Genomic DNA, 12583 nt, shown 5'->3' with positions numbered 1-12583 from the left:
ATGTGAGGTCATACCCATCAGATTTTCACAAATGTCTAACTTTTCAAAGTAGGTACTTTTAAGAGTACATAATAGCAGTTGAAATAACAAATACCACTCCACATCCAACCAATTTGGGCTATTTTGAAAGTCTCTTAACATAAATATAGAAACAACCAATTGATGAAACATTGATACACACACTCAGGTTAGAATTTACAGCTTGACCAGTGCAACTTCACTGGCCGTAATAAGAACACTAGTTGAGATAACAACTTTTCCAGAATAGTTTCAACACAGACCAACCCTTTCGTTTGGTTTCCAGGGGTTGGTTTGGACGCACACACAGTACATACATAGCAACATCTCCAGATTAAATTCAACAGATATCTATTATTTGGTTTGATTTTCGGGGGGTGGCGCAGACGCACACTCCCCCACACATATAAATTACGTACTCGAGTCTCCCCCATTTGGGGAGATCGAAGAGGTCAGCCAAACCAAGGTGCAATGGAAAGGCCTCACCCTGGGAGAACCGATGCTGAGAACGGCAACCTCCCGTACCAGGTAAGTATGCTAGCTTACATTTTCAACACACTACTTCTTCTGGTAGGGGGTCTCACTCAACTGAGGTGACTTCAGCGACTTATCACAGATTGTTTAGAAACTACAGGTATTAACTATCCAGTACCACCAACAAGGCTTTCTGTAACAGTAACCCTTCTTATTTTGGTCCATATTATTTACTTTATTTCCTTCGAATTATCATACAGATAGATACTTTTTAAGCTGAACCTATCTGAGAGAGGCAAAATTTATATCATGTAGACGTACACCATACGTCTCTGTAGAAGTACATTATTTAACATGATACGTACGGAAAACGTATATGGCGCGGTTTTCGAATTCTCACATGATAGTAATAAGACCAATGTGAGGTCATACCCATCAGATTTTCACAAATGTCTAACTTTTTCAAGTAGGTACTTTTAAGAGTACATAATAGCAGTTGAAATATCAAATACCACTCCACATCCAACCAATTTGGGCTATTTTGAAAGTGTCTTAACATAAATATAGAAACAACCAATTGATGAAACATTGAAACACACACTCAGGTTAGCATTAACAGCTTTACCAGTGCAACTTCACTGGCCGTATAACGAACACTAATTGAGATAACATCTTTTCCAATATAGTTTCAACACAGACCAACCCTTTCGTTTGGTTTCCAGGGGTTGGTTTGGACGCACACACAGTACATACATATACCAACATCTCCAGATTAAATTCAACAGATATCTATTATTTGGTTTGATTTTCGGGGGGTGGCGCGGACGCACACTCCCCCACACATATAAATTACGTACTCGAGTCTCCCCCATTTGGGGAGATCGCAGAGGTCAGCCAAACCAAGGTGCAATGGAAAGGCCTCACCCTGGGAGAACCGATGCTGAGAACGGCAACCTCCCGTACCAGGTAAGTATGCTAGCTTACATTTTCAACACACTACTTCTTCTGGTAGGGGGTCTCACTCAACTGAGGTGACTTCAGCGACTTATCACAGATTGTTTAGAAACTACAGGTATTAACTATCCAGTACCACCAACAAGGCTTTCTGTAACAGTAACCCTTCTTATTTTGGTCCATATTATTTACTTTATTTCCTTCGAATTATCATACAGATAGATACTTTTTAAGCTGAACCTTTCTGAGAGAGGCAAAATTTATATCCTGTAGACGTACACCATACGTCTCTGTAGAAGTACATTATATAACATGATACGTACGGAAAACGTATATAGCGCGGTTTTCGAATTCTCACATGATAGTAATAAGACCAATGTGAGGTCATACCCATCAGATTTTCACAAATGTCTAACTTTTCAAAGTAGGTACTTTCAAGAGTACATAATAGCAGTTGAAATAACAAATACCACTCCACATCCAACCAATTTGGGCTATTTTGAAAGTGTCTTAACATAAATATAGAAACAACCAATTGATGAAACATTGATACACACACTCAGGTTAGAATTTACAGCTTGACCAGTGCAACTTCACTGGCCGTAATAAGAACACTAGTTGAGATAACAACTTTTCCGGAATAGTTTCAACACAGACCAACCCTTTCGTTTGGTTTCCAGGGGTTGGTTTGGACGCACACACAGTACATACATATACCAACATCTCCAGATTAAATTCAACAGATATCTATTATTTGGTTTGATTTTCGGGGGGTGGCGCGGACGCACACTCCCCCACACATATAAATTACGTACTCGAGTCTCCCCCATTTGGGGAGATCGCAGAGGTCAGCCAAACCAAGGTGCAATGGAAAGGCCTCACCCTGGGAGAACCGATGCTGAGAACGGCAACCTCCCGTACCAGGTAAGTATGCTAGCTTACATTTTCAACTATACTTCTTCTGGTAGGTGGTCTAACTCAACTGAGGTGACCTCAGCGACTTATCACAGATTGTTTAGAAACTACAGGTATTAACTATCCAGTACCACCAACAAGGCTTTCTGTAACAGTAACCCTTCTTATTTTGGTCCATATTATTTATGTTATTTCCTTCGAATTATCATACAGATAGATACTTTTTAAGCTGAAGCTATCTGACAGAGGCAAAATTTATATCATGTAGACGTACACCATACGTCTCTGTAGAAGTACATTATTTAACATGATACGTACGGAAAACGTATATAGCGCGGTTTTCGAATTCTCACATGATAGTAATAAGACCAATGTGAGGTCATATCCATCAGATTTTCACAAATGTCTAACTTTTCAAAGTAGGTACTTTTAAGAGTACATGATAGCAGTTGAAATAACAAATACCACTCCACATACAACCAATTTGGGCTATTTTGAAAGTCTCTTAACATAAATATAGAAACAACCAAATGATGAAACATTGATACACACACTCAGGTTAGTATTAACAGCTTGACCAGTGCAACTTCACTGGCCGTAATAAGAACACTAGTTGAGATAACAACTTTTCCGGAATAGTTTCAACACAGACCAACCCTTTCGTTTGGTTTACAGGGGTTGGTTTGGACGCACACACAGTACATACATACATACCAACATCTCCAAATTAAATTCAACAGATATCTATTATTTGGTTTGATTTTCGGGGGGTGGCGCGGTCGCACACTCCCCCACACATATAAATTACGTACTCGAGTCTCCCCCATTTGGGGAGATCGCAGAGGTCAGCCAAACCAAGGTGCAATGGAAAGGCCTCACCCTGGGAGAACCGATGCTGAGAACGGCAACCTCCCGTACCAGGTAAGTATGCTAGCTTACATTTTCAACACACTACTTCTTCTGGTAGGGGGTCTCACTCAACTGAGGTGACCTCAACAACTTATCACAGATTGTTTAGAAACTACAGGTATTAACTATCCAGTACCACCAACAAGGCTTTCTGTTACAGTAACCCTTCTTATTTTGGTCCATATTATTTACGTTATTTCCTTCGAATTATCATACAGATAGATACTTTTTAAGCTGAACCTATCTGAGAGAGGCAAAATTTATATCATGTAGACGTACACCATACGTCTCTGTAGAAGTACATTATATAACATGATACGTACGGAAAACGTATATGGCGCGGTTTTCGAATTCTCACATGATAGTAATAAGACCAATGTGAGGTCATACCCATCAGATTTTCACAAATGTCTAACTTTTCAAAGTAGGTACTTTTAAGAGTACATAATAGCAGTTGAAATAACAAATACCACTCCACATCCAACCAATTTGGGCTATTTTGAAAGTCTCTTAACATAAATATAGAAACAACCAATTGATGAAACATTGATACACACACTCAGGTTAGAATTTACAGCTTGACCAGTGCAACTTCACTGGCCGTAATAAGAACACTAGTTGAGATAACAACTTTTCCAGAATAGTTTCAACACAGACCAACCCTTTCGTTTGGTTTCCAGGGGTTGGTTTGGACGCACACACAGTACATACATAGCAACATCTCCAGATTAAATTCAACAGATATCTATTATTTGGTTTGATTTTCGGGGGGTGGCGCAGACGCACACTCCCCCACACATATAAATTACGTACTCGAGTCTCCCCCATTTGGGGAGATCGAAGAGGTCAGCCAAACCAAGGTGCAATGGAAAGGCCTCACCCTGGGAGAACCGATGCTGAGAACGGCAACCTCCCGTACCAGGTAAGTATGCTAGCTTACATTTTCAACACACTACTTCTTCTGGTAGGGGGTCTCACTCAACTGAGGTGACTTCAGCGACTTATCACAGATTGTTTAGAAACTACAGGTATTAACTATCCAGTACCACCAACAAGGCTTTCTGTAACAGTAACCCTTCTTATTTTGGTCCATATTATTTACTTTATTTCCTTCGAATTATCATACAGATAGATACTTTTTAAGCTGAACCTATCTGAGAGAGGCAAAATTTATATCATGTAGACGTACACCATACGTCTCTGTAGAAGTACATTATTTAACATGATACGTACGGAAAACGTATATGGCGCGGTTTTCGAATTCTCACATGATAGTAATAAGACCAATGTGAGGTCATACCCATCAGATTTTCACAAATGTCTAACTTTTTCAAGTAGGTACTTTTAAGAGTACATAATAGCAGTTGAAATATCAAATACCACTCCACATCCAACCAATTTGGGCTATTTTGAAAGTGTCTTAACATAAATATAGAAACAACCAATTGATGAAACATTGAAACACACACTCAGGTTAGCATTAACAGCTTTACCAGTGCAACTTCACTGGCCGTATAACGAACACTAATTGAGATAACATCTTTTCCAATATAGTTTCAACACAGACCAACCCTTTCGTTTGGTTTCCAGGGGTTGGTTTGGACGCACACACAGTACATACATATACCAACATCTCCAGATTAAATTCAACAGATATCTATTATTTGGTTTGATTTTCGGGGGGTGGCGCGGACGCACACTCCCCCACACATATAAATTACGTACTCGAGTCTCCCCCATTTGGGGAGATCGCAGAGGTCAGCCAAACCAAGGTGCAATGGAAAGGCCTCACCCTGGGAGAACCGATGCTGAGAACGGCAACCTCCCGTACCAGGTAAGTATGCTAGCTTACATTTTCAACACACTACTTCTTCTGGTAGGGGGTCTCACTCAACTGAGGTGACTTCAGCGACTTATCACAGATTGTTTAGAAACTACAGGTATTAACTATCCAGTACCACCAACAAGGCTTTCTGTAACAGTAACCCTTCTTATTTTGGTCCATATTATTTACTTTATTTCCTTCGAATTATCATACAGATAGATACTTTTTAAGCTGAACCTTTCTGAGAGAGGCAAAATTTATATCCTGTAGACGTACACCATACGTCTCTGTAGAAGTACATTATATAACATGATACGTACGGAAAACGTATATAGCGCGGTTTTCGAATTCTCACATGATAGTAATAAGACCAATGTGAGGTCATACCCATCAGATTTTCACAAATGTCTAACTTTTCAAAGTAGGTACTTTCAAGAGTACATAATAGCAGTTGAAATAACAAATACCACTCCACATCCAACCAATTTGGGCTATTTTGAAAGTGTCTTAACATAAATATAGAAACAACCAATTGATGAAACATTGATACACACACTCAGGTTAGAATTTACAGCTTGACCAGTGCAACTTCACTGGCCGTAATAAGAACACTAGTTGAGATAACAACTTTTCCGGAATAGTTTCAACACAGACCAACCCTTTCGTTTGGTTTCCAGGGGTTGGTTTGGACGCACACACAGTACATACATATACCAACATCTCCAGATTAAATTCAACAGATATCTATTATTTGGTTTGATTTTCGGGGGGTGGCGCGGACGCACACTCCCCCACACATATAAATTACGTACTCGAGTCTCCCCCATTTGGGGAGATCGCAGAGGTCAGCCAAACCAAGGTGCAATGGAAAGGCCTCACCCTGGGAGAACCGATGCTGAGAACGGCAACCTCCCGTACCAGGTAAGTATGCTAGCTTACATTTTCAACTATACTTCTTCTGGTAGGTGGTCTAACTCAACTGAGGTGACCTCAGCGACTTATCACAGATTGTTTAGAAACTACAGGTATTAACTATCCAGTACCACCAACAAGGCTTTCTGTAACAGTAACCCTTCTTATTTTGGTCCATATTATTTATGTTATTTCCTTCGAATTATCATACAGATAGATACTTTTTAAGCTGAAGCTATCTGACAGAGGCAAAATTTATATCATGTAGACGTACACCATACGTCTCTGTAGAAGTACATTATTTAACATGATACGTACGGAAAACGTATATAGCGCGGTTTTCGAATTCTCACATGATAGTAATAAGACCAATGTGAGGTCATATCCATCAGATTTTCACAAATGTCTAACTTTTCAAAGTAGGTACTTTTAAGAGTACATGATAGCAGTTGAAATAACAAATACCACTCCACATACAACCAATTTGGGCTATTTTGAAAGTCTCTTAACATAAATATAGAAACAACCAAATGATGAAACATTGATACACACACTCAGGTTAGTATTAACAGCTTGACCAGTGCAACTTCACTGGCCGTAATAAGAACACTAGTTGAGATAACAACTTTTCCGGAATAGTTTCAACACAGACCAACCCTTTCGTTTGGTTTACAGGGGTTGGTTTGGACGCACACACAGTACATACATACATACCAACATCTCCAAATTAAATTCAACAGATATCTATTATTTGGTTTGATTTTCGGGGGGTGGCGCGGTCGCACACTCCCCCACACATATAAATTACGTACTCGAGTCTCCCCCATTTGGGGAGATCGCAGAGGTCAGCCAAACCAAGGTGCAATGGAAAGGCCTCACCCTGGGAGAACCGATGCTGAGAACGGCAACCTCCCGTACCAGGTAAGTATGCTAGCTTACATTTTCAACACACTACTTCTTCTGGTAGGGGGTCTCACTCAACTGAGGTGACCTCAACAACTTATCACAGATTGTTTAGAAACTACAGGTATTAACTATCCAGTACCACCAACAAGGCTTTCTGTAACAGTAACCCTTCTTATTTTGGTCCATATTATTTACGTTATTTCCTTCGAATTATCATACAGATAGATACTTTTTAAGCTGAACCTATCTGACAGAGGCAAAATTTATATCCTGTAGACGTACACCATACGTCTCTGTAGAAGTACATTATTTAACATGATACGTACGGAAAACGTATATAGCGCGGTTTTCGAATTCTCACATGATAGTAATAAGACCAATGTGAGGTCATATCCATCAGATTTTCACAAATGTCTAACTTTTCAAAGTAGGTTCTTTTAAGAGTACATAATAGCAGCTGAAATAACAAATACCACTCCACATACAACCAATTTGGGCTATTTTGAAAGTCTCTTAACATAAATATAGAAACAACCAAATGATGAAACATTGATACACACACTCAGGTTAGCATTAACAGCTTGACCAGTGCAACTTCACTGGCCGTAATAAGAACACTAGTTGAGATAACAACTTTTCCGGAATAGTTTCAACACAGACCAACCCTTTCGTTTGGTTTCCAGTGGTTGGTTTGGACGCACACACAGTATATACATATACCAACATCTCCAGATTAAATTCAACAGATATCTATTATTTGGTTTGATTTTCGGGGGGTGGCGCGGACGCACACTCCCCCACACATATAAATTACGTACTCGAGATTTCGCAGAGATCAGCCAAACCAAGGTGCAATGGAAAGGCCTCACCCTGGGAGAACCGATGCTGAGAACGGCAACCTCCCGTACCAGGTAAGTATGCTAGCTTACATTTTCAACACACTACTTCTTCTGGTAGGGGGTCTCACTCAAATGAGGTGACTACAGCGACTTATCACAGATTGTTTAGAAACTACAGGTATTAACTATCCAGTACCACCAACAAGGCTTTCTGTAACAGTAACCCTTCTTATTTTGGTCTATATTATTTACTTTATTTTCTTTGAATTATCATACAGATAGATACTTTTTAAGCTGAACCTATCTAAGAGAGGCAAAATTTATATCATGTAGACGTACACCATACGTCTCTGTAGAAGTACATTATTTAACATGATACGTACGGAAAACGTATACAGCGCGGTTTTCGAATTCTCACATGATAGTAATAAGACCAATGTGAGGTCATACCCATCAGATTTTCACAAATGTCTAACTTTTCAAAGTAGGTACTTTTAAGAGTACATAATAGCAGTTGAAATAACAAATACCACTCCACATACAACCAATTTGGGCTATTTTGAAAGTGTCTTAACATAAATATAGAAACAACCAAATGATGAAACATTGATACACACACTCAGTTTAGCATTAACAGCTTGACCAGTGCAACTTCACTGGCCGTATTAAGAACACTAGTTGAGATAACAACTTTTCCGGAATAGTTTCAACACAGACCAACCCTTTCGTTTGGTTTCCAGGGTTTGTTTGGACGCGCACACAGAACATACATACCAACATCTCCAGATTAAATTAAAGAGATATCTATTATTTGGTTTGATTTTCGGGGGGTGGCGCGGACGCACACTCCCCCACACATATAAATTACGTACTCGAGTCCCCCCCATTTGGGGAGATCGCAGAGGTCAGCCAAACCAAGGTGCAATGGAAAGGCCTCACCCTGGGAGAACCGATGCTGAGAACGGCAACCTCCCGTACCAGGTAAGTATGCTAGCTTACATTTTCAACACACTACTTCTTCTGGTAGGGGGCCTCACTCAACTGAGGTGACTTCAGCGACTTATCACAGATTGTTTAGAAACTACAGGTATTAACTATCCAGTACCACCAACAAGGCTTTCTGTAACAGTAACCCTTCTTATTTTGGTCCATATTATTTACTTTATTTCCTTCGAATTATCATACAGATAGATACTTTTTAAGCTGAACCTATCTGAGAGAGGCAAAATTTATATCATGTAGACGTACACCATACGTCTCTGTAGAAGTACATTATTGAACATGATACGTACGGAAAACGTATATAGCGCGGTTTCCGAATTCTAACATGATAGTAATAAGACCAATGTGAGGTCATACCCATCAGATTTTCACAAATGTCTCACTTTTCAAAGTAGGTACTTTTAAGAGTACATAATAGCAGTTGAAATAACAAATACCACTCCACATACAACCAATTTGGGCTATTTTGAAAGTCTCTTAACATAAATATAGAAACAACCAAATGATGAAACATTGATACACACACTCAGGTTAGAATTTACTTCTTGACCAGTGCAACTTCACTGGCCGTAATAAGAACACTAGTTGAGATAACAACTTTTCCGGAATAGTTTCAACACAGACCAACCCTTTTGTTTGGTTTCAAGGGGTTGGTTTGGACGCACACACAGTACATACATATACCAACATCTCCAGATTAAATTCAAGAGATATCTATTATTTTATTTGATTTTCGGGGGGTGGCGCGGACGCACACTCCCCCACACATATAAATTACGTACTCGAGTCTCCCCCATTTGGGGAGATCGCAGAGGTCAGCCAAACCAAGGTGCAATGGAAAGGCCTCACCCTGGGAGAACCGATGCTGAGAACGGCAACCTCCCGTACCAGGTAAGTATGCTAGCTTACATTTTCAACACACTACTTCTTCTGGTAGGGGGTCTCACTCAACTGAGGTGACTTCAGCGACTTATCACAGATTGTTTAGAAACTACAGGTATTAACTATCCAGTACCACCAACAAGGCTTTCTGTAACAGTAACCCTTCTTATTTTGGTCCATATTATTTACTTTATTTCCTTCGAATTATCATACAGATAGATACTTTTTAAACTAAACCTATCTGAGAGAGGCAAAATTTATATCATGTAGACGTACACCATACGTCTCTGTAGAAGTACATTATTTAACATGATACGTACGGAAAACGTATATAGCGCGGTTTCCGAATTCTAACATGATAGTAATAAGACCAATGTGAGGTCATACCCATCAGATTTTCACAAATGTCTAACTTTTCAAAGTAGGTACTTTTAAGAGTACATAATAGCAGTTGAAATAACAAATACCACTCCACATCCAACCAATTTGGGCTATTTTGAAAGTGTCTTAACATAAATATAGAAACAACCAATTGATGAAACATTGATACACACACTCAGGTTAGAATTTACAGCTTGACCAGTGCAACTTCACTGGCCGTAATAAGAACACTAGTTGAGATAACAACTTTTCCGGAATAGTTTCAACACAGACCAACCTTTTCGTTTGGTTTCCAGGGGTTGGTTTGGACGCACACACAGTACATACATATACCAACATCTCCAGATTAAATTCAACAGATATCTATTATTTGGTTTGATTTTCGGGGGGTGGCGCGGACGCACACTCCCCCACACATATAAATTACGTACTCGAGTCTCCCCCATTTGGGGAGATCGCAGAGGTCAGCCAAACCAAGGTGCAATGGAAAGGCCTCACCCTGGGAGAACCGATGCTGAGAACGGCAACCTCCCGTACCAGGTAAGTATGCTAGCTTACATTTTCAACACACTACTTCTTCTGGTAGGGGGTCTCACTCAACTGAGGTGACTTCAGCGACTTATCACAGATTGTTTAGAAACTACAGGTATTAACTATCCGGTACCACCAACAAGGCTTTCTGTAATAGTAACCCTTCTTATTTTGGTCCATATTATTTACTTTATTTCCTTCGAATTATCATACAGATAGATACTTTTTAAGCTGAACCGCCTCTGAGAGAGGCAAAATTTATATCATGTAGACGTACACCATACGTCTCTGTAGAAGTACATTATTTAACATGATACGTACGGAAAACGTATATGGCGCGGTTTCCGAATTCTAACATGATAGTAATAAGACCAATGTGAGGTCATACCCATCAGATTTTCACAAATGTCTAACTTTTCAAAGTAGGTACTTTCAAGAGTACATAATAGCAGTTGAAATAACAAATACCACTCCACATACAACCAATTTGGGCTATTTTGAAAGTGTCTTAACATAAATATAGAAACAACCAAATGATGAAACATTGATACACACACTCAGTTTAGCATTAACAGCTTGACCAGTGCAACTTCACTGGCCGTATTAAGAACACTAGTTGAGAAAACAACTTTTCCGGAATAGTTTCAACACAGACCAACCCTTTCGTTTGGTTTCCAGGGGTTGGTTTGGACGCACACACAGTTCATACATATACCAACATCTCCAGATTAAATTCAAGAGATATCTATTATTTGGTTTGATTTTCGGGGGGTGGCGCGGACGCACACTCCCCCACACATATAAATTACGTACTCGAGTCTCCCCCATTTGGGGAGATCGCAGAGGTCAGCAAAACCAAGGTGCAATGGAAAGGCCTCACCCTGGGAGAACCGATGCTGAGAACGGCAACCTCCCGTACCAGGTAAGTATGCTAGCTTACATTTTCAACACACTACTTCTTCTGGTAGGTGGTCTCACTCAACTGAGGTGACCTCAGCGACTTATCACAGATTGTTTAGAAACTACAGGTATTAACTATCCAGTACCACCAACAAGGATTTCTGTAACAGTAACCCTTCTTATTTTGGTCCATATTATTTACGTTATTTCCTTCGAATTATCATACAGATAGATACTTTTTAAGCTGAACCTATCTGAGAGAGGCAAAATTTATATCATGTAGACGTACACCATACGTCTCTGTAGAAGTACATTATTTAACATGATACGTACGGAAAACGTATATAGCGCGGTTTTCGAATTCTCACATGATAGTAATAAGACCAATGTGAGGTCATATCCATCAGATTTTCACAAATGTCTAACTTTTCAAAGTAGGTACTTTTAAGAGTACATAATAGCAGTTGAAATAACAAATACCACTCCACATACAACCAATTTGGGCTATTTTGAAAGTCTCTTAACATAAATATAGAAACAACCAAATGATGAAACATTGATACACACACTCAGGTTAGCATTAACAGCTTGACCAGTGCAACTTCACTGGCCGTAATAAGAACACTAGTTGAGATAACAACTTTTCCGGAATAGTTTCAACACAGACCAACCCTTTCGTTTGGTTTCCAGTGGTTGGTTTGGACGCACACACAGTACATACATATACCAACATCTCCAGATTAAATTCAACAGATATCTATTATTTGGTTTGATTTTCGGGGGGTGGCGCGGACGCACACTCCCCCACACATATAAATTACGTACTCGAGTCTCCCCCATTTGGGGAGATCGCAGAGGTCAGCCAAACCAAGGTGCAATGGAAAGGCCTCACCCTGGGAGAACCGATGCTGAGAACGGCAACCTCCCGTACCAGGTAAGTATGCTAGCTTACATTTTCAACACACTACTTCTTCTGGTAGGGGGTCTCACTCAAATGAGGTGACTACAGCGACTTATCACAGATTGTTTAGAAACTACAGGTATTAACTATCCAGTACCACCAACAAGGCTTTCTGTAACAGTAACCCTTCTTATTTTGGTCTATATTATTTACTTTATTTTCTTTGAATTATCA

At 39.7% G+C, this 12583-nt stretch overlaps 13 non-coding genes and 1 pseudogene across 13 annotated transcripts; all 14 read right to left on the bottom strand.

The window, feature by feature from the left end:
• Positions 1–389: 389 nt before the first annotated feature.
• Positions 390–554, bottom strand: LOC125382983. The gene has a single exon (XR_007222638.1). It is a non-coding gene; the product is annotated as a U1 spliceosomal RNA (small nuclear RNA).
• Positions 555–1301: 747 nt separating this feature from the next.
• LOC125382998 lies at positions 1302–1466 on the bottom strand. Its single transcript, XR_007222652.1, has one exon. It is a non-coding gene; the product is annotated as a U1 spliceosomal RNA (small nuclear RNA).
• A 747-nt stretch (positions 1467–2213) lies between these two features.
• Positions 2214–2378, bottom strand: LOC125382997. Its single transcript, XR_007222651.1, has one exon. It is a non-coding gene; the product is annotated as a U1 spliceosomal RNA (small nuclear RNA).
• Positions 2379–3125: 747 nt separating this feature from the next.
• On the bottom strand, positions 3126–3290 carry LOC125382977. Its single transcript, XR_007222632.1, has one exon. It is a non-coding gene; the product is annotated as a U1 spliceosomal RNA (small nuclear RNA).
• Positions 3291–4035: 745 nt separating this feature from the next.
• Positions 4036–4200, bottom strand: LOC125382982. The gene has a single exon (XR_007222637.1). It is a non-coding gene; the product is annotated as a U1 spliceosomal RNA (small nuclear RNA).
• Positions 4201–4947: 747 nt separating this feature from the next.
• LOC125382996 lies at positions 4948–5112 on the bottom strand. The gene has a single exon (XR_007222650.1). It is a non-coding gene; the product is annotated as a U1 spliceosomal RNA (small nuclear RNA).
• A 747-nt stretch (positions 5113–5859) lies between these two features.
• On the bottom strand, positions 5860–6024 carry LOC125382995. Its single transcript, XR_007222649.1, has one exon. It is a non-coding gene; the product is annotated as a U1 spliceosomal RNA (small nuclear RNA).
• Positions 6025–6771: 747 nt separating this feature from the next.
• Positions 6772–6936, bottom strand: LOC124133488. Its single transcript, XR_006860931.2, has one exon. It is a non-coding gene; the product is annotated as a U1 spliceosomal RNA (small nuclear RNA).
• A 747-nt stretch (positions 6937–7683) lies between these two features.
• On the bottom strand, positions 7684–7832 carry LOC124133489 (annotated as a pseudogene).
• A 744-nt stretch (positions 7833–8576) lies between these two features.
• LOC124133490 lies at positions 8577–8741 on the bottom strand. The gene has a single exon (XR_006860933.2). It is a non-coding gene; the product is annotated as a U1 spliceosomal RNA (small nuclear RNA).
• A 747-nt stretch (positions 8742–9488) lies between these two features.
• On the bottom strand, positions 9489–9653 carry LOC124133491. The gene has a single exon (XR_006860934.1). It is a non-coding gene; the product is annotated as a U1 spliceosomal RNA (small nuclear RNA).
• A 747-nt stretch (positions 9654–10400) lies between these two features.
• Positions 10401–10565, bottom strand: LOC124133492. The gene has a single exon (XR_006860935.1). It is a non-coding gene; the product is annotated as a U1 spliceosomal RNA (small nuclear RNA).
• Positions 10566–11313: 748 nt separating this feature from the next.
• LOC124133494 lies at positions 11314–11478 on the bottom strand. Its single transcript, XR_006860936.2, has one exon. It is a non-coding gene; the product is annotated as a U1 spliceosomal RNA (small nuclear RNA).
• A 747-nt stretch (positions 11479–12225) lies between these two features.
• Positions 12226–12390, bottom strand: LOC124133495. The gene has a single exon (XR_006860937.1). It is a non-coding gene; the product is annotated as a U1 spliceosomal RNA (small nuclear RNA).
• Positions 12391–12583: the final 193 nt, after the last annotated feature.

This window comes from Haliotis rufescens, unplaced genomic scaffold, assembly GCF_023055435.1.
Source record: "Haliotis rufescens isolate VD_foot unplaced genomic scaffold, xgHalRufe1.0.p SCAF_21, whole genome shotgun sequence".
In the NCBI taxonomy this organism is placed as follows: domain Eukaryota; kingdom Metazoa; phylum Mollusca; class Gastropoda; order Lepetellida; family Haliotidae; genus Haliotis; species Haliotis rufescens.
This window is presented reverse-complemented; position numbering and strand designations above follow the sequence as displayed.